This window comes from Dysidea avara, chromosome 6 (genome assembly GCF_963678975.1).
Source record: "Dysidea avara chromosome 6, odDysAvar1.4, whole genome shotgun sequence".
In the NCBI taxonomy this organism is placed as follows: Eukaryota; Metazoa; Porifera; class Demospongiae; order Dictyoceratida; family Dysideidae; genus Dysidea; species Dysidea avara.
In genome coordinates this window covers 23,562,511-23,585,310 of record NC_089277.1, presented here as the reverse complement: position 1 = coordinate 23,585,310, position 22,800 = coordinate 23,562,511, and the positions used below count along the sequence as shown (strand labels likewise).

The 22,800-nt window shown below is 39.3% G+C and overlaps 1 long non-coding RNA gene across 1 annotated transcript; it reads left to right on the top strand.

Moving 5' to 3' along the window:
• Window positions 1-4,201: 4,201 nt before the first annotated feature.
• LOC136258039 (uncharacterized) lies at window positions 4,202-5,651 on the top strand. The gene is made up of 2 exons (XR_010702523.1): window positions 4,202-5,021; window positions 5,078-5,651. It is a non-coding gene; the product is annotated as an uncharacterized lncRNA (long non-coding RNA).
• Window positions 5,652-22,800: the final 17,149 nt, after the last annotated feature.

Sequence of the window (22,800 nt, the reverse complement as noted above, 5' to 3'; positions counted from 1 at the left end):
CCATAATGACTCTTATAAGAATGTATTCATAGTCCCTGACAGAACCAAGTTTGAGAGGGAAAAGCACAGAAAATTAGTTTCAGAACTTAGAAGCAGACGTTCACAAGGTGAGACCAACCTTGTAATTCGTAACGGAGCTGTAATCACCAAACCTACTGCTAGAAGTAACACCACTTCAGTGCCAAACACTGGTACTACTAATCAACACTCCTGACGACTCTCGCACTGGCGTGATGAACCATTCCATGTCCATTACATCTGATTTAAGTTATAGTGACCAATGTGACTTTTCTCCTGACCTCTCTATTTACACTACATCTGATACCCCAGATAGTGATTATGACAGTGACAATAACTCTGATAGTGAGTCACCTGACTTTGACTTTCAATCCTTAACAGTCTTTTATACTAATGCTGATCAGTTTCTTAATAAGCGTGATGAACTACAGATGTTCATTGCTGGCAATGAACCTGACATAATTCTGATCAGTGAAATCCTGCCAAAGAGCCATTGTAACACTATTTCTTCTTCGAGACTATCCTTGGATGGTTACAATATGTTTTTTTAATTTTGATCCTGATGGCTGTCAACCAACCACTAGCACTCGTGGTGTAGGTATATATATTTCAAAAAGAATATCTGTCTTGGAATATCATTTCACAGGCTCCAGCTTTCAAGAACATATTTGGATCTCAATTTCGCTCAAAGGTTGTGATAATTTACTCATTGGGTGTATCTATCGAAGCCCATCTTCTGAGTTATTAAGTAGTACTAATTCCCTGTGTGAGCTTCTGAAGTCAATTCCTAGTCTCAAGTTTTCTCATGTCCTAATATGTGGAGACTTTAATTACCCTAACATAGATTGGTCATTACCATCAGCACCAGCTCATTGTGAACAGCTATTTCTTGATACTGTTCAAGATATATATCTCTTTCAACATGTACTGGAACCAACACGACATCGTAGCTCCTCTTCCAGTTTACTTGATCTTGTTTTCACAAATGAAGAAGGAATGATATCTGATATACAACATCTCCCTGGTCTCGGTTTGAGTGATCATGTTTGTCTCAAATTTGTTTTAACATGTTATGGTAAGTACATCCATGATAACAAGCCAAGGTACAACCTTCATCAAGCTGATTTTGACAGGATGCGGACTTTGCTGGAGGCTATAGACTGGGATGATACATTAAGTTCCTTAGACATTCATCAAGCATGGGATGTATTTGCCTCTCATTATGAGTTGATTCTTAAGGAATGTATACCCTGCCATGCACTTAAAATGAAGAAGGAAAACATTTACATGACACGTGAAGCATTTCGTATGAAGAAAAAAAAATGTAAGCTTTGGAAACAGTATAAGCTATCTGGCACAAAGACAGACTATTCACTATAATAGCAAAGCCAGAAATGAGCTGCGTAGTTTGACAAGGTCTCTTCGCAAGTTATATGAAGAGAAAATCGCCTCCAATATTAAAACTAACCAGAAAGTATTTTGGAAATATGCAAACTCCAGATTAAAATCAAAGTCTAGTATCAATTGTCTACAACATGCTGATGGCTCCATGACACACTCCAACACTGAGATGGCTAATGTTTTCAACAATCATTTTGCCAGTGTATATACTAGAGAGGATACATCCTCAGTACCTTCATTTCATCTTGATCACACAGTACCAACACTTAATGATGTCGATATAACACCATCCATTGTACTTGACAGGTTAGAGAAAATCAATGTAAACAAATCATCAGGACCTGATGGTTGGCCTCTACTCTCATTAAAGGAAACTGCTTTACAGCTTAGTGTTCCATTGTGTATACTGTTTAAAAAGTCACTTAGTAGTAGCTGTCTCCCTAGTAGTTGGAAACACGCCCATGTCACACCAATTCACAAGAAGGGAAATCGTTCTGCTGCTGATAACTACCGTCCAATAAGTTTAACGTCACCTATAGTCCGAATTTTGGAGTCAATCATTAAAGATCATATCACACACCACATGCTCACTAACAGTTTATTTTCTCCAAGCCAACATGGTTTCATTGCTGGCAGGTCGTGCACAACACAGCTTCTTACAGCAATGGACTACTGGACCCAATCACTTAATGATGGCTATCCTGTTGACATTATATATTTAGATTTCCGAAAGGCATTTGATTCTGTCCCTCATAATCGACTACTGATGAAATTGAAGGCATATGGCATGGGCGGGTCTCTACTAAGATGGGTACAGAATTTTCTTTCTGGTAGAAGGCAACGAGTTGTGCTTAATGGTGATCACTCTAGTTGGTCCACAGTCTCTAGTGGGGTTCCCCAAGGTTCAGTCCTTGGCCCCCTGCTCTTTCTATTATATGTTAATGATATTCCGTTATCTGTGGACAGCCCAATCTTACTATTTGCTGATGATGCCAAGATCTTTCGATCAATTAGATGTGAAGCCGATTACTTACAACTTCAACGGGATATTGATATATTGTTTGAATGGTCGAGAACCTGGTTGCTTAATTTTAATATTAGCAAGTGTTATGTTTTGCATTTAGGTCTCACCCACTCCTATGGAAATTATTGTATTGACGGTAATGTTATAACATCTACTGAGTCAGTCAAAGATTTGGGAATCATCGTTGACTCTTCTCTGAAGTTTCATAACCATACTGCTATAGTAACTGCAAGAGCTAATCGTATACTAGTTGTGATTAATAAATCGTTTGAGTACTTGAACACCAACGTGTTACTCCAACTGTACAAATCCTTTGTTCGTCCCATATTAGAATATGGAAATATTATATGGGGTCCACAGTTCATACTCGATCAGCAGTCAGTTGAAAAAATTCAATGAAGAGCTACCAAGTTAGTGAGCGAAATTAAAGACTTGCAATATGTTGACAGATTAAACCACCTAAACTTACCATCTCTCAGATATCGACGTCGTAGAGGGGACTTAATTTACACATACAGACTATTTCATAACATGCTGGACATGGATAGCTCATCTTTATTTACCCTTCGATCATCTTTTATAACAAGAGGTCATGATTTAAAGATCTATAAACCACACGCTACCTGCTTGCCACGCCGTCACTTTTATTCAGTAAGAATTATAAATGATTGGAATGGACTCCCATATGACTCAGTTAATGTTCATTCAACCAATTTGTTTAAGACACACCTAGATAGATTTTATTATGATTACCAGTATGATATTGTATAGTTATTTTTGTAGTAGTTTGATTGTTTAGGTCAGGTTTTTACAGGCTTTGCCTCCTTACCTGTACCCCCAAGAATAATAATAATAATAATAATTCCTTGTCATTTGTTGTCCAATACAAAATACATGTATTTTACACTACACGCAAAAACATTAATTTACAACCTTTAACTCACAAAATTTCTACAGCACACCATACAATAAAAGAAAGCTCTTGAATTTCTCTATCCAATTCCGACCGTACAAATGGGAAAATGTCGCCATAGCGACAGTTATTTACTGCTGATGATGACATAATACGTGCTCCATACATTAACCTATTGGAAAATTTAGTTATCTCGCCGGGAAAATCCCAATTTACAAGTTGTTATCCTCAACCAAATTCGCTAAATTTGGTATCATTCTACGCAGCGAAGGATGCTTAATAAGACTCCGACCGTACAAATTGTTAAACAGGTTAGTTTATAGAAATATGTTCAAAAACACGTGTTTTTACGGGCATTCTGAACACGTAAATTTCGCGGTACAAGGCTCCTTTCTAGCTTCCCCTTCGTTACTACACAAAGAACTTATACATGAATCGAATCGCCTTTCATCAAGGAATCTGATAAACCAAACTTCGTGCCTGTCAACCAAAGTACGCGGAAGTTATGGCGCCTTGTTTAGAGGCGATTTTTTCTAATATATATTTTTTTAATTGCAATGACCGGCTAAATATCAACAGCCTATTTTATACGAAACGGGCGTAACCCATTCGGAAATCCGGAATATCTTACACAAGTTTTGATATGTCTGGTCAGCCTGGGTATGACTGTATGTGGCTGTACAGCTCTGTGGTGTTGAGTAAGTACCTCTGCTGTAAATTTCCTGTCATTTTAGCCAGTTTTGAGACCTTATTGTCGAGAATTGACGTCAGTACAATTGTATATAGACTATTACGTAATTGTAAACAGTCGCGTGCAGCAATATGATTGGCTGTATTAACCATGTTGGAGAGTGGGTTGTAAAAGTTGTAGCTAAAGAAACGCTCTCTACTTAGTTGTTTGGCTTACCGTTTCATAATACTATCACACATTGTTAGTGCTGTGACCAGGATCCGCTTCGCCTTACGGCTAGCTACGCTTACTTTTGTAACCCGTTACGAAAAAGCTGTGGTACCGTGGCATTTGGAGTGAGAACGGTACCCCAGAAGGCAAGCGAATTAATCCGAAGAACTCTTATTTGTTGCATTCTCTTTACAGTTAGCTACTGTCAACTTGTGACGAAGATATACAGTACAATGGAGAATTTACGTCGCTGGCAGTCGTCTCGCAAGGCCTACCGTGCCCATTTAACAAACACTACCAGAGACAGGTGGGGACTATTCTACGGAACGGAACGGAACGGAACGGAACGGAATGATGGACTAAACCACGGAACGGAACGCTTTCTCAAATTGAAGCTTGCAACTTGCCATTGCTGAAACTTCCCTTATAAGTTAGCAGTGGCATCTCCAGTGGGTGATTAAACATAAGATAAAAACAATTAACGGATCGATTGTGGGTTTTTGTTGGTTGTCATTAGTAACGAAGTATTATTGTGGGATGAGCTGTATCAGTGATGTTCATCCATACGGAAGGGAACTTTATGTGAGCTGTTTTTCTTATTTAGACTTTAGAAAACAGTCTGGGCCGGTCTTTCAAGTCATAAGTCAGTGTATAAATAAAGCAAGCAGGAAAATACTGGTAACAGGAAAGAGCCAGCTGAATTAAAACTTGAAGAATTTTGTGCAGTGTGTGAGGAGCAAATATTTTGGCAGACCGCAAGGAGGGTATATTCTGCAAATATCACTGAAGTGTATGCATGGAGTTATTTATATATTAACAGCTGGTGCAGTGGACTAATGCCGTATTCAATAGTGAGCTGATTTTATCTGTTGCACAATTCAAGGATGTGTCTGACTGCTAGCCTTGAATCAGGCTAAATGCCAAAACTCCAAGATCAGCCAAATCTCTATTATAAGCCACATGTGAAACCATGCCCGTAGCCACCAGGCAAACGTGATTTGGACCAGGATGTGTGTGTAATTTCAATGTATCTAGTCAGACCTGAAATGGAACACTCACATTAATTACATACCACCTAAGAATCGTAGGATTTCTTAAGTGTAACATTTCACATGCTTCACTTCAAACAAAACAGGTTAAATTTGTTCGTCTATTTTCAAGTGATTCCCAGTCCAGCTGGTCCATGAAATTACAATGGGATCACGTGTATTTGTTATAGTGCGGGCTGTCCTGTGTTGGATCTATTCTAGAGTAGAGATTTCAAGGTAGACTCACTGCCAATGTACTGACACTAGTACTGTTGTAGCATGTTTAAGTGGAGGACAAATGAAATAGTAATGCTAGATTATTTATGTATGCAAATTTTTCATAATGAAATTGATATCCCATTTTGATTTGTACTTCCACTGTGCAACATATTCAAGAACAAGAAGCTACCACACTTAATCTCCAACCACTGTCATTAATTAACCAAGATCTCACTAGTCTGTAATCAAGACACACGGTAGTGTGTCGTGCGGCCCAAGAAGCCGGCGCGCAACCCCGTGAGTATATTGACAGGAAGAAAGAAAACGCAATTTTCGCACCTCCGTAGCTCTGTGCTGCCTTGATGAAACAAGACAAATTTTGCTGTGTACATTCCCTCCAACTTCAGTACTCCACATTCCAAATTTGAGCGAAATCGCTTCAGGCATTCCTGAGATATGCGACTTCAAAAATTGGCTTAGTTTCTTCGTTTTTTTTTTTCTTCTTATTTTTCTTCCTCTTTTCGCACACTTACAAAAACTGCTATAACACGCGAACGCGTTATCCGGTTGCCTTGAAATTTGGCACACAAAAGGGGGTATAAAGGCGCATCTCTGTACCAACTTTGGCTGGAATACCATAAACAGGCAAAGAGTTATGAACGATTATGCACGAAACATAACACCAATATGTTGTCACGCCTACAGGGTAAACCGCGTATGGGAAGAAGCTGAAAATCGGTGGGTGAATAGGTTAACTATTGAACCTCAAACCTTTTGTGGTTTGAAAGAAATCGAGCTAAAAACCAGGAAGATACAGCGAAAAAATCAACAGTGTGTAACAATTACGCAATCAAGATTAGCTAATTTTTATTATTATTATTATTATTATGCTTGCCACGCCTACCAGATAAACCACTTGGGGTAATGCTTTGAAAATCGCTGTACAGATGGAGTTATCATCTTAGAAAGGCTCTTCAATGGTGTAGAAAAATCAGACTTAAAGCCACGGAGTTATAACACGAAATCCAACTTGGTGTAGCAAGTGCGAGATCGAGATACTCTAATAGAGCAGTCATCCTAATAGAGCAGTCACCCTGAACAGAATTCAAGAGATCAGTTAGAAATAAGTAACCTGTATAGAGATCAGCTACAAACAAATCACCCTGTAGAGAGTTCAGCTACAAACAATTCACCCTGTTCAGACTTCAGTTAGAAGAAGTTTTCTTGTAGAGAGTTCAGTTACAAACAAATCACCCTGTTGAAAGATCAGCTAGAAGATGTCACCTTATAGATAGTTCAGTTACAAAGAAACCACAATGTAGAGAATTCAGCTACAAACTAGTGACCCTGTAGATACATCAGCTAGAAGAAGTTACCTTGTAGAGAGTTCAGCTACAAAGAAACCATTCTGTAAAGAGCTCAGCTGCAAACAAATCACCTATACAGAATTCAGCTACAAACAAATCACCCTGTAGAGAGATCAGCTAGAAGAAGTTACCTTGTAGATAGTTCAGCTACAAACAAATCATTCTGTAGAGAGATCAGCTAGAAGAAGTTACCTTGTAGATAGTTCAGCTACAAACAATTCACCCTGTACAGAGCTCAGTTAAAAGAGGTTTCCTTGTAGAGAGTTCAGCTACAGACAAATCACCCTGTAGAGAGATCAGTTAGAAGAAGTTACCTTGTAGATCGTTCAGCTACAAACAATTCACCCTGTAAAGAGATCAGCTAGAAGAAGTTACCTTGTAGAGAGTTCAGCTACAAAGAAACCATCATGTAGAGAATTCAGCCGCAAACAAATCATGTATAGAGAGTTCAGCTACAAACAAATCTCCCTGTAGAGAGATCAGCTAGAAGAAGTTTCCTTGTAGAGAGTTCTGCTACAAACAAATCACCCTGTAGAAAGATCAGCTAGAAGAAATCACCTTGTAGAGAGTTCAGCTTCAAAGAAGCAATCATGTGAGAGTTCAGTTACAAACAAATTGTCCTGTAGAGAGATCAGCTAGAAGAAGTTACCTTGTAGAGAGTTCAGCTACAAAGAAACCATCATGTAGAGAGTTCAGGTACAAACAAATCACCCTGTAGAAAGATCAGCTATAGAAGAAATCACCTTGTAGAGAGTTCAGCTACAAAGAAACCATCATGTAGAGAGTTCAGCTACAAACAAATCGGCCTGTAGAGAGATCAGTTAGAAGAAATTACCTTGTAGAGAGTTCAGCTACAAAGAAACCATCATGTAGAGAGTTCAGCTGCAAACAAATCACCTGTAGAGAGTTAAGCTACAAACAAATCTCCCTGTAGAGAGATCAGCTAGAAGAAGTCACCTTGCAGGGAGTTCAGTTACAAAGAAATAAACCATGTAGAGAGTTCAGTTGCAAACAAATCACCTGTAGAGAGTTCAGCTAGAAACAAGTCACCCTGTAGAGAGATCAGCTAGAAACAAGTCACCTTGTAGAGAGTTCAGCTAGAAGAAGTCACACTGTAGAGCTACAAAGAAAGTACCATGTAGAGTTCAGCTGCAAACAAATCACCCTGTAGAGAACTCAGCTACAAACAAATCACCCTGTAGAGAATTCAGCTACAAACAAATCACCCTGTAGAAAGATCAGCTAGAAGAAGTTACCTTGTAGAGAGTTCAGCTACAAAGAAACCACCATGTAGAGAGTTCAGCTGCAAACAAATCACCTGTAGAGAGTTCAGCTAGAAACGAGTCACCCTGTAGAGAGATCAGCTAAAAACAAGTCACCCTGTAGAGAGTTCAGCTAGAAGAAGTCACATTGTAGAGAGTTCAGCTCCAAAGAAACTACCATGTAGAGAGTTCAGCTGCAAACAAATCATCCTGTGGAGAGTTCAGCTAGAAGAAGTCACCTTGTAGAGAGTTAAGCTGCAAATAAATCACCCTGTAGAGAATTCAGCTACAAACAAATCACCCTGTAGAAAGATCAGCTAGAAGAAGTTACCTTGTAGAGAGTTCAGCTACAAAGAAACCACCATGTAGAGAGTTCAGCTGCAAACAAATCACCTGTAGAGAGTTCAGCTAGAAACAAGTCACCCTGTAGAGAGATCAGCTAAAAACAAGTCACCCTGTAGAGAGTTCAGCTAGAAGAAGTCACATTGTAGAGAGTTCAGCTACAAAGAAACTACCACGTAGAGAGTTCAGCTGCAAACAAATCATCCTGTAGAGAGTTCAGCTAGAAGAAGTCACCTTTTAGAGAGTTCAGCTACAAAGCAACCACCATGTAAAGAGTTCAGCTGCAAAAAACTCAATCACCTTGTAGAAAGATCGGCTAGAAGAAGTTACCTTGTAGAGAGTTCAGCTACAAAGAAACCACCATGTAGAGAGTTCAGCTGCAAACAAATCACCTATAGAGAGTTCAGCTAGAAACAAGTCACCCTGTAGAGAGTTCAGCTAGAAGAAGTCACATTGTAGAGAGTTCAGCTACAATGAAACTCCCATGTAGAGAGTTCAGCTGCAAACAAATCACCCTGTAGAGAACTCAGCTACAAACAAATATGCAGTGTAAAAAGATCAGCTAGAAGAAGTTACCTTGTAGAGAGTTCAGCTACAACGAAACCACCATGTAGAGAGTTCAGCTACAAACAAATCACCTGTAGAGAGTTCAGCTACAAACAAGTTACCCTGTAGAGAGATCAGCTAGAAACAAGTCACGTTGTAGAGAGTTCAGCTAGAAGAAGTCACGTTGTAGAGAGTTCAGCTACAAAGAAACCACCATTTAGAGAGTTCAGCTGCAAACAAATCACCCAGTAGAAAGTTCAGCTATGAACAGATCACCCTGTTGAGAGTTCAGTTAGAAACAAGGAATCCTGTAGAGAGATCACCTAGAAGTATCGCCTTGTAGAGAGTTCAGCTACAAACAAATCACCTGTAGAGAGTTCAGCTACAAACAAATCACCCTGTAGAGAGATCAGCTAGAAGAAGTCACCTTGTAGAGAGTTCAGCTATAAAGAAACCACCATGTAGAGAATTCAGCTGCAAACAAACACCCTGTAGAGAACTCAGCTACAAACAAATCGCCCTGTAGAAAGATCAGCTAGAAGAAGTTACCTTGTAGGGATTTCAGCTACAAACAAATCACCCTGTAGAGAGTTCAGCTACAAAGAAACCATTCTGTAAAGAGCTCAGCTGCAAACAAATCACTTGTACAGAATTCAGCTACAAACAAATCACCCTGTAGAAAGATCAGTTAGAAGAAGTTACCTTGGAGAAAGTTCAGCTACAAAGAAACCATTTTGTAAAGAGCTCAGCTGCAAACAAATCACCTGTACAGAATTCAACTACGAACAGATCACCCTGTAGAGAGATCAGCTATAAGAAGTTACCTTGTAGATAGTTCAGCTACAAACAAACCTCCCTGTAGAGAGATCAGCTAGAAGAAATTACCTTGTAGAGAGTTCAGCTACAAAGAAACCACCATGTAGAGAGTTCAGCTGCAAAGAAATCACCCTGTAGAAAATTCTGCCAGAAACAAATTGCCCTGTAGAAAGATAAGTTAGAAGAAGTTACCTTTTAGAGAGTTCAGCTACAAAGAAACCATTCTGTAAAGAACTCAGCTGCAAACAAATCACCTATACAGAATTCAGCTACAAACACATCACCCTGTAGAGAGATCAGCTAGAAGAAGTTACCTTGTAGATCGTTCAGCTACAAACAATTCACCCTGTAGAGAGAGCAATTAGAAGAAGTCACCTAGTACAGTGTTCAGTTACAAAGAAACCACCATGGAGATTTCTGTAATCAATATAATATTATGTGACCAGATTTGCGAATAGGGGTCTTCCACACACATCCAATTCCGTAACCGTTGGAGACCATAACTCAGTGTTCAAGTAACATATTAATCTGAAAATTTCATCACGTATTCAGCTATAGTGGTGCTCACCACTGTCCAAAATTCAAGGCAATAGCTCTTTCCAATCTGAAGTTATCAATTGTCAAAGTTGGCAAATTGGATGTGTGTGGAAGACCCCTTTTCGCAAATCCAGTCACATATGTATTATACAGTATATATAATTTGTACATTAATTTTACTGATAAAATATTTAAAGTACATCTACTTCATCTTTTCTTCTTCCTGTAGTAAAGAAAAAAACATAGGTTAAAAAAGTCCCAAAGCTGGCCATAGGCCGGCTTTGGGGTATACAAATACAAAAAGAAATGAAATCTAATCCAAAACAGCCAAGCTGTAAAAAAAGTGTGCGGCCCTCAGAAAGGCTATGGTGAAAAAAGATGTGAAATCCAAGGTGGCGGCCAAGAAATGGCTGTGATGGTAGGTTAATGGTAAAAATTTTAATAATGACAATTTAGGTAAATTTTGTGAAGCGGCACAAAAATTCACCTGAATTGTCGTTATTAAAATTTTTACCATTAACCTACCATCACAGCCATTTCTTGGCCACCACCTTGGATTTCACATCTTTTTTCACCATAGCCTTTCTGAGGGCCGCACACTTTTTTTACAGCTTGGCTGTTTTGGATTAGATTTACCTTACTGTAGTGATTTTATTGATTCATCTGTATGTTTTCTTCATTTTCCTTTGAAGTTGTACCAAGAGTTCATAATAAGGTGGAGAGTGTCTAACTTGAATGCATTCACCAAACACCCTGCTTAAAGTAACACCTCAGCCTTATTTCAGAACAAAGGCTTTACCTTCTTCAGCAACACTAATCAACAGTTTTCTATCCCCCAGTAAAGGTGTTGATTTGATGAAAGGTGAACTTGACGCAGGGTGTTTGTACAGGCCATACTGAGAGTTAGACACTCTCCCCCATACAAATCAGTATTACGAACTCTTGGTTGTACAGTATAGGTAAACAAAGATAAGTTTCTCTCCCATCTTATTCTACGATTCCTATTGACAAGGAAAATTCAATTATTTGTATACAGGCTCAAAATTGAGAAAATATAAAGAAAGTGAATTAATATTATACAGTCAGTTTGCTTTTGGATATTTAATGTCTCCAACCACAACAAAAATTCGATGAATCCATGCATCTCATCACTGGTCGTCTGAACATTCTGAAAGTGATACCTCACTCAATCAACCATATATTCTGTTTATTAGACTGAATAAAGTCATGATTACCTAAACAATCACTTAATTAATGTTTTATAATTATCCTATTCCATTTCCTGGAGGTTCCACAGATAAAATGCAATTTCAGCAATGATAGCAGCTAGCCAAGCTGCAAGTTGATTCAGAAAGCATTCCATTCTGTAAATTAGACCCCATCCAGAATTCAACTCAGTAGCTACTCAGGCTGAGATGTCTGACAATAGTCCACTACTCTGTTAATGAATCATTGATGTTCACACAATATAGCCTCCTTGAGGTATCTGAATGTTTGCTCCTCTCACACTGCACAAAATTCCTTTAGATTCTGCTTAGACTGAGTTGATTCAGCTTGTCACCATACTTGTTTCCTTTGTAGTGTAGCTATACACATACTGATTTATGCCGATTAGAAAGGCTGGGCCTCAGGCTGTACATTCTAAAGTCAAGTAAGTAAAAATAACTCACATACTAGTAAAAACAAGTCATGCATTAAGTTCCCTACTTGATATATCCGAAGATGAACACACTGAGTCAGCTATTCCCGCAATTAGTACTTCGTTACTAATGACAACCAACAAGAACCCACAATCGATCCTTAAATTCGTTTTATCTTTCTTGGGGTACGTTTGATTACCTGCTGGAAGTGCCACTGATAACTTGTACAGCAATGGCAAACTGCAAGCTTCAATCTGAGAAAGCATTCCGTTCCGCAGTTTAGTCCATCATTCCGTTCCGTTCCGTAGAATAGACCCCACCCCAGAGACATGTCCATGAAAACACAATGAAAAACTCATGAAATGTTAAATTTCATTGGTTGGTACCTATGAAATTTATTTTCATAGGACAACCACCTATGAAAATTCCATTAAATCACTTTTTCATAGGATTTTCATTGGTGTTTTTCATAGGGTTTTCATAGATTTGTCCAATGAAAATACCATGAAAATAAAATTTCATTGGTACCAACCAATGAAACTTAACAATTCATAGGTTGGGCTTGTTTTTTCCTGGGATTTTCATGTACATGTCTCTGGTAGTGAAAGTTACACCGAACAGTAACTGAAATAATGGACTCTAGTGAAGCAATAGACGATTCTAAGTTGGACAGTTTGTCTACTTCTGTCGAGAAACTGCAACGAAGGCAAAAGCCATTGGAGAGCTGGACACCAAAATTGCTGGAGAGATACAGAACTCAGAGGAGTTAGAAAGGGACGTGTATGAAGCAATAGAACTACAAGACGGCATTACCGAGAGAATTGACCAGATAAAACGCTTTATCTCGCGTCACACTAAACAAGTAGAGCCACATCCCCGAGCAGAACTACTAGTCAAAATTCGAGTCTAAGTGCGAGTGCGCAACCGTTCGTATCACTCAACGTGGTAACTCATTCATCTCAGGATGGACAGGAGATACAGAGTCATCTCCCAAGTAGTAGCAGCCATGTCAGTATGGCTAGTCAGTCCAGTCACAGTGTCAGTCGTCTACCTAAGCTGAGTTTACCCACCTTCAGTGGTGACCCCTTGTCCTGGCAGACTTTCTGGGATTGTTTTAGTGTGGCTGTAGACTCCAGCCCTATCCTGTCAGGAGTACAAAAGTTCAATTACTTAAGGGCTCAACTTCAGGGAGAAGCTGCCAGAGCTGTGGCAGGGTTTCCACTCACAGATAGAAATTACTTACATTCAGTTGAGATTCTCAAGGAGAGATTTGGGCAAAGTCAAACGATAGTAAATGCCCACATGCAAGCCCTGATGAATCTACCTCCACCAAAGAACACAGTGACTGAATTAAGAGCCTTTTATGACTCCATTGAAGGTCACATAAGAAGCCTACTCTCTTTAGGAACTACTCCTGAATTGTATGGTGCTATGTTGATTCCAGTAACTCTTGGAAAATTACCTGCAGAAGTATGACGCAACTTGGCGAGAGAGCAGAACAGGTCAGAGTGGACTGTTGAGAATCTCAGAGAGGCGTTATTGAGAGAGATACGAATTCTTGAACAGGGATTGTTCACACATAATACCCATTTATTAACTGATAGTTCTTCACCTAAGATGACAACATTCTCCCTATATGTTGGTGCTAAGGGTGGCAACCACACTAGATTTGATTGAGGTAAACCAATTAAGAAACTTGCATGTGTGTATTGTAAGGGCACACACACATCTAACAACTGTGATGTGGTCATTAGTACTGGGAAACGCCTGGAACACATCAAGAAGGAAGGCCTATGCTTCAATTGTTTAGGTAAACACAGAGTAAGTCAGTGCACATCACAAGCTCGCTGTAAGAAATGTAACAACAAACATCACACCAGTATTAGCAACACTGACAGTACCATACCAAAACAATTACCTAGTGACCACAAGACACAGCCTAATGAAACAAAATCAAGTCCTAGTCAGGTCACCCAAGCCACTGTTCCAATTTCAGCCACAGTAGCAATGGCTAACACAGACACATCTGTGTTGTGTAACTCTGGTAACTCTGTTTGTTTACTGAAGACTGCTGTGGCTAGAGTAGTTTCTGAAACAGGCAGCAACACTGCAAATATTTTAATTGATGAAGGTGCTCAGCGTTCTTTCATCTCCAAGAGGCTAGCGAACAATTTGCAACTGACACCAAGTAGACAAGAAAGTATTTCTCTGGCTGCATTTGGAGCTGATACTTCTACACCACAGCATTTAGATGTAACAGATGTCACAATTGTCAGCCAAACAGGAGAGATGATACCACTGTCAGTGCTAGTAGTTCCAAAGATTGCCGCTCCCCTCCATTGTGTCACAACTTCAAAGTTACGAGAGCTTTCCTATCTTAGGGACCTCACCCTAGCTCACCCAATAATGAAGGAAAACAGTCAGTTTGATATATCTCTACTAATCGGAGTTGATTACTATTGGAATATTGTCAAAGACCACATTGTTAGAGGAGATGGACCCACAGCTGTGCAGTCAAAGCTAGGCTACCTTCTATCGGGGCCACTAGCTCTCTCATCCCCCTCCAATATGGTCACAAGCATGCACATTGGCATTCACAATGACCCTGAGAATGATGACCAAACTCTTGAAAGGTTTTGGGAAATAGAATCCAGTGGAACATTACCAGCAGTGAAACATTCTGACCAATTTATGGACACTTACCTGAAGACAATCATACGTGAAGAAAATGGCTCCTATGTGGTTAAATTTCCCTGGAAAGAAGATCATGCTCCATTACCATCAAACTATGAAGTATGCAAACGAAAAACTAGATCACTAGTCCGCCGACTGGCTAGCACACCAGAGCTGATGATAACTTATGATCAGATCATCAAAGATCAAGAGAGGAGAGGGTTTGTAGAGAAAGTTAACTCAACATCAATTATCCCAGCACATTACATACCACACCATCATGTCAGGAAGGATTCTGTTACTATTCCAATACGTGTGGTGTATGATTGCAGCTGTCAGATGTCCAACAATCACCCAAGTCTGAATGACTGTTTAGAAGTTGGACCATCCCTAGTGAATGATCTTTGTTCTATTCTGCTACGTTTTCGGGTCCACAAGTTTGGCTTTACCACTGATATTGAGAAAGCTTTCCTACATGTTAAGCTTCAAGAGGATGATCGAGACTTCACTCGCTTTTTTTGGCTGTCAACTCCAGAAAATCCAGAGAGTGAATTTGATGTTTATCGTTTTAAGGTAGTGCTGTTTGGATCAGCAAGCTCACCTTTTATGTTGAATGCCACTCTTCGTTTACACCTCAGTAACCAAAACTCAGAAACAGCTGATGACATGATCCAAAGCTTATATGTAGACAATGTAATTTCTGGAGGTCCTACTGAGGAAAGTGTTGTCCAGTACTTTAGAAAGGCCAGAACTTATATGTCTGAAGCAAACTTCAATCTGAGAAGTTGGACATCCAATAGTCCACAGTTACAAGCCATTACACACAAGGAGAGTGTTGCTGATCCTAGCCAGATGGTCAACTTGTTAGGCTTACACTGGAATGTATCAACAGACCAAGTGTGCTTCATACCAAAACAGCTTAATTCTGATACTGACTCTGCAGTTACAAAGAGAAATGTTTTACAGTTTTCATCTAGAATTTTCGATCTACTTGGTTTCTTGTCTCCAGTTAGTGTCCGTGCTAAACTGTTGATGCAGCAACTCTGGCAAATGAATGTTGGGTGGGATGAGCCATTAGAACCATCTATAAGAGAACAGTGGAACAACATTGCTGACAACCTACAGAAAGCAGCCCATGGTTCTATCTCAAGACGTTATTTTACTGTTGACGATGATGACTGCAACACTCAAGCTCAAGAAATCCATGGCGTTACAGATGCTAGCTTAAAGGCATATGGAGCAGTAATCTACATCCAACAAGGCAATGAAGTGTTTTTTTTGTCATGGCCAAGACACGTGTTGCTCCACTCAGCAAACTCACACTGCCTAAGCTTGAACTTATGGCTGCACTGGTTGCTACAAGACTTACAAAGTTTGTAACTGAATCACTAAATAGCTTTTATCCTCACATGCTTGTTCACTTGTGGTCTGATAGTCAGATTGTGCTCCATTGGATAGGCAGCCAGAAGAAACAGAAGCTACAGTTTGTTTCCCACCGCATACAGGAAATTACTCAGACCTTTCCATCCACAGTGTGGAACTACTGTCCAACTGGAAACAATCCAGCAGATTTATTGACAAGAGAGATGGACAGTGATGTACTCAATGATCCTCTTTGGATACAGGGTCCCTCTTAGAAGTCTAAATGGCCACAATGGAAGCAAACTGAAATTCTACATTTACAAACAGAGTTAACTAATGATGCTGATGAACCAATGTCAATTGAATAGGCACAACAGACAGGTCTACACAAGATTCTAGAAATTTCTAACTTCAGCTCATTGATGAGATTGCTACGAGTTACAGCTTACCTTCTAAGATTCACTCACAACATGAAACATCAAAATGCTCACTTGGTTGGTGCACTAACTGTTCAAGAGATCAACAATTAATGCTTTAACTAAATGGATTAAGAATTGTCAACAGACTTACTTTCACCAAGAAGTCAGACATCTACAGTCAAAATCTGCGAAGCATTTGCCACTTGTAAGACAGCTCCGCTTATTCCTGGACAATGGCTTCCTTCGATGTGGTGGCAGAATTCATAATGCACCACTCTGTGAGTTGTCAAAATTTCCATACCTCCTGCCAACAAAACATCCGTTGACAAACTTAATCATTATCATGACTCATGTCAACCAACTCCATAGTGGAGTAAACAGTATCATCACAGCTCTACGACAAAGGTACTGGATACCAAGAATTCGTCAAACTGTGAGGAACTTGTTAAGGAAGTGTGTAATTTGTCGAAAGGTCTCAGGAAGACCATACTCAGTGCCAGAAGCGCCTCCACTGCCTAAGTCTCGAACACTATGTGCTGCATCATTTCATGTAACTGGGGTCGATTTTACAGGAGCTTTGTTTGTGCGTGATTCGGGTGGGGAACAGAAGGTGTATATATGCCTATTCACTTGTGCCAACACAAGAGCTGTGCACTTTGAAGTTGTAACAGATTTAACTGAGGAGAAGTTCCTTCAGGCATTCCGTAGGTTTGTTGGCTGCAAGTCCCTTCCCCAATTGATGATTTCAGATAATGCTTCCACCTTTCAATCAGCTGCCAAAGAGATTGAGAAGATGCTTAACTCTCCTACCCTGAATGAACATCTGAATAAGCGAGGAACAGTCTGGCAATTCATACCCAAAAGGGCACCGTGGTATGGTGGTTTTTGGGAAAGATTCATTGGGCTTACAAAAACCACATTAAAGAAGGTACTTGGGAGGACATTCATCTCCCTAATTGCCTTGCAGACCATTGTAGTTGAAGTAGAAGCCATTCTGAATGACCGTCCCATTACATATACTTCAACCGACCTGAATGATCCAGAACCACTATGCCCATCACATTTACTGTACGGAAGAAGGATTGTTTCACTACCATATCCACAAGTTAGTGCAGAAGACATTACAGACCCAGATTACATGACTGCTCCAATAATCCGAGAAGCTTTTACCCATCAGTCACAGATTCTTCAACACTTTCAAAGTCGCTGGAAACAAGAGTATCTAACTGCTCTAAGAGAGTTTTACAAGGTAAAGGGGACGTGTGCCCCTCAAGCAATTAAGGTTGGAGATGTTGTCCTCATACATGATGACTTACCTAGGAGAAGTTCGAAGATGGCAGTGATCAAAGGATTGATTAAGGGGAATGATGGGTATGTTCGGGCTGCAGAGGTGAGAACCAAAAATGGAAGAACAAATCAACCAATATCTAAGCTGGAGATATCAACCGATGAAGATGACACTACCACTAAACTTAAGAATGATACTGATGAACGTTCACCACTAATGTTTGGGATGCAACGACCAATCAGAAGCTCCACTACTAAGTCAAAGGACAAAATATTTCAATGGAGCAAGGAAATTATTGGCCCTCCCCCGGAGGATGTCGAGAATTGACGTCAGTACAATTGTATATAGACTACTACGTAATTGTAAACAGTCACGTGCAGGTCGCGTGCAGCAATATGATTGGCTGTAACCATGTTGGAGAGTGGGTTGTTATGTATCTTAAAAGTTGTAGCTAAAGAAACGCTCTCTACTTAGTAGTTTGGCTTACCGCTTCATAATACTATCACACACTTATTGGCCCAAAATTTGGCCTAATTCATCCCTTGGCCTTCCTTTTCAATTTTTGAACTCTTTACTGATAGCATGAATATACTGCAATAGTAAACGTTTACATTATGATGATCCCATAAAATAAAATAAAACAACAATGACTACAATAGCACAAGAAGCCAGATACACTAGTGTTTGGCTATGAAGTCCACCAAGAGTCCTTAAATCGTAGTGGGGTCTTGGTACCACATATTAATTTTTCTTCACCATTTGCATTATTTGTCCATTGACCATAAATTCATCCGCCAACAGCCACAACATCTGTTCAGTATCCACCCTACACATACAGAAAGGGATACAGTACAGTATATGGTAAAGCACAGCTAACTAAAAACATGTAATCATATAGTCAGACTAACATGTCAAATATGTATAGTGTGTGTGTAGCATATGTTTTATTCAAGCTGAGTATGTGTCTGGGCCAGTTCTTCAAATCCAGGTCCCTGCCATTGTCCCACAACTAATATGCACTACACACATACACCAACATTCCAATTATACTCACCACATGTTGTAGTTGGACTTCAACCAGTGTAGTCTTTATGGTCAGGAGGTCCTACGTAGGTTCCTTGGGTTGATCAGATTGAGGCAGGTCTTGTATGGGAGGAGACAGCAGATAAAACAGTATGACTAACACCTATACAACATCAGCATCACATCATTTTATATACGTTAAAGTGAGCATCCCACATAGCCATTCCCAAGATGTATTAGCTGGTAGCAGTTGATGACCAACTATGTAATATTACTTGACTTATTTTGTGGTTCTCACCTAAGCTACATTGTTGACATAACAATTTTCGTTGCTAGGAGACATATAAACTAGGAGGGACTAATGGTTATAGCATAATGGTAAACAAGTTACAACAGCAAAGGAAATAGCAGTGATCTAGTTGATAAAGGTAGAAGACAATTTGTAGTTTCTTCAGTCCTTGTTTGAGAATAAGCATATTAGCTGCTATAAGCACAACAAATGCAAGACAGCCTAAATTTTAACACAAGGTTTATGATGCAAACTCATTATGCACCTACCAATGTGTTGCCCCACCACCCCCCTTAGATGTAAGTGGGGCTTTACAAGGGGAATTGACATGAAACTGCTGCCCCACTATGGGGGACAATCATTCATTAAGCACCCAAGTATTTTTTCTATGCTATGTCAAATCCCGAGTAAATCCCCATGTTGCAACTGGAGCCAATGGGTGGTGATTTGACACAATTGGTTTGCCCTACCATGGGGTATTTAACATTCAGTTGTGCCCACTATAGTCCCATATATGCCCAAAGGGAGAGGTAGTGGGGCAATACGTTAATAGATGCATTACAGGGGTAAATAGATTAAGCCTGTACCTTGTGGGCCTATAAGCATGTTCCTCTCCTGTTTTGAAAAATAATCTTTTATTGCCTGGCCCTAACTGGAGTTTGCCTGACACCTTCAACAACACAAAAAGCTATCTAAAATGGTTAATTTAGCTTCGACCATTGGCAAACTACAACACTCAACAATTATATCAGAGTATACATAACTCTATATATCTTCCCAGTTACTATATAGTAGGGTCCATGGTTGTCTCAGATCTGCACATATTATCATCACATCAATCGATTGATGCATAGTAATATGGTGTACTGTATGTACGCATTGAGCTGAGCCCTCAAAAATATTAACTTATTAGTTTTGTAGTATTGACTTACTTGCTAATCATTCAAATGTCTGACACATTATTTATAGCCAAAAATTTCACCATACATTAGAGGAAGCCATAAAAGTATATAGCCTTACAGCCTTTCCTGAACTGTTGATGGAAGCATTTGTCTGCTCTTGACAACTTTGTTGTCATCACCAACTATCTGGTTGGTTGAAATGTTGAGAAAAAATCTTTCATTTTTAGCTGTTTTCTCAGCTCAACTTGTTCACGGTCTGACCCACACAGCTGCAAGGATCTGGCCTACAAAAGCCGAGACAAAAGCATAGATATATAATCCCAGAAAGCTACTATGCGAGGATTTTGTATGTGAAGGACCCCCCGCTACTATGGCATGGGGGATTCCTGTATAACAATACGACGGTAGTTATATATTCGTTTACAATGACTTATATACACGAACTTACTCGGCAATTCGCTGGGAGAATAGCTTGGAGAATCTGAGTGTGATGCATTCAGCGCCTTCATGTCCATTCCGAGGCATACATTCAGCAACAACTCGCAGCCGATTCGTCTCCACTTGTTATGCACAGAGACTAGTTATATCACCAACCCACCGCTTCAATTAAATTCAATTCAATTATTAGCTTTATAGTGCAATGTTACAGGTGTACATGGTTGTACAACAATAAAAGTGAGTTTGTATACAATTGCACTAAAAGTAATCTGGTAAGGACCAGATCCCATAACTTAAATTAAGTACTTATCATTACTTATATAATTACAATTAGCTGCTAAATGTATCAAAGTTAGGTGGCTTGGGATGTTTGGAGCAGATGCTACAAGGACATGTAAAATGGAAACTATGCTGGTTGTCTGGGTCGAAGTTTCTTATAAAATGCTGCCATAGGATTTTAGTTAGTTGAAATTTAATGGTAACAAAGAGTTGAGTTAGGTCAATTACTGGTAAGCTGTTGAAGGTTCGAGGAAGTCTGTTGAAGTAGAAGTTTCTTTGTTGATTAGATGATGTAAAAACATGTTCAAGTTTGTTACTGGAAGAAGACCTAGTAGAATGATGACAGAATTTGATGAAGGTCTGGATGTTGAAATGATCAGATGGATTTTGAATTGATTTTATGAAAAACAGAATGTCACACTGGTCATAAATATACATTAATGGTAGTAGGTTGAGCTTGATCAGGCGAGTTTTATAATCAGAAACATAATCGTTGAGGATGTATTTGGTAGCTCGGCGCTGTATTCTTTCAAGAGCAGAGATATCTTGGATAAGGTGGGGATGCCACAATGGGGAACAATACAGGAGCTGAGACCTTACTAGTGCTATGTACAGAGTTCTTTTAGTTGTAGTGTTAATAGAATCGCTGAATGTACATCTAAGCAATCCTAGGGTTCGATAAGCTTTGGATGAAATGTGGTGATAGTGGTTTCTCCAGGACAGGTCAGTAGATAGAATGATACCAAGGTCACGATAGCTTCAGGAAGAATCATTAAGATGGTAGCCTCGACTTCGTCACTATCCCCGGTTTTTATGTTCACGTGAAACATCACGTAAAATATCACGTGAGTCCTTGAGAGAAATTTGAACGGTTTGACTGGGCCTGAACGAGTTTTCTCTTAACAAGTCACTTTTAGTAGCGCTTCTAAACACTGAACTTGAAGTTTTTGTTACTGAATTAGCTAGCTACTGAAGTTGTTATTATGCAGTGTCTCCTATGTAATATAATAGGCAATCTTCAGTAACTGTATGTTCTCCATTCAACAAAAAGTAGTGATATCCTGTGCCAAAAACAGCCCAGCTGTAAAAAAAGGCGAGGCCAAGAAAGCGTAAGTACATGTTCATGGAGTAACTACAACCAAAAGACATGATATCAAAATCTGGCCAAGAAAGCATTTACAGTATAGGCACTTTAATGCATTTGTTTTCTATATGCTTCACATTATCACATCCAGCTAGCTGTACATGTGTGCTTGCAATATAAACAATACTACTGAGATGATAAAAGATGATTACACTGCATTGTTACCAAAATTAATTTAACTAAAAAATTACAATTGGTTTCTACTTGGCCATTTTAATACACAGTGCAAAAAGATAGCCAAGTAGAAACCAATTGTAAATTTTTAGTTAAATTAATTTTGGTAACAATGCAGTGTAATCATCTTTTATCATCTCAGTAGTATTGTTTATATTGCAAGCACACATGTACAGCTAGCTGGAGTGATAATGTGAAGCATATAGAAAACAAATGCATTAAAGTGCCTATACCGTAAATGCTTTCTTGGCCAGATTTTGATATCATGTCTTTTGGTTGTAGTTACTCCATGAACATGTACTTGCGCTTTCTTGGCCTTGCCTTTTTTTACAGCTGGGCTGTTTTTGGCACAGGTATATATATATGGTGATAGATGGATCCATCATTTTAAAGTTAGATTGAAATAGCAACCTGCACCACAGAACAGTAGTCATATAGAGGTAGATCCAATCCTGTGTTTTATATATTCTAGCTCCTTGACCTCACATTCAATTAACTATACACTCTTCATTCTCTTTGACAAGCCATTATTATACATTTTCTTAAAATCCAATAACAAGAAACAGTGTATGGTTCTGTTTTTTAATTAAAATTACTTCCAACTAAACTTATTCATCTTGTACCCACATTTGGTTCCTTCTAGATTCAATCTTGTGATAGCCATTTTCCAAAAATTTCCAGGGGAGTATGCCACCAGAGCCCCCTAGCTGGAGAATTCTATACATGCTGAGTGCATGTGCACTGCACACACTGGTGAGTCTACTTGCCCTCTTCACTCACACTTACCCTCTCTAC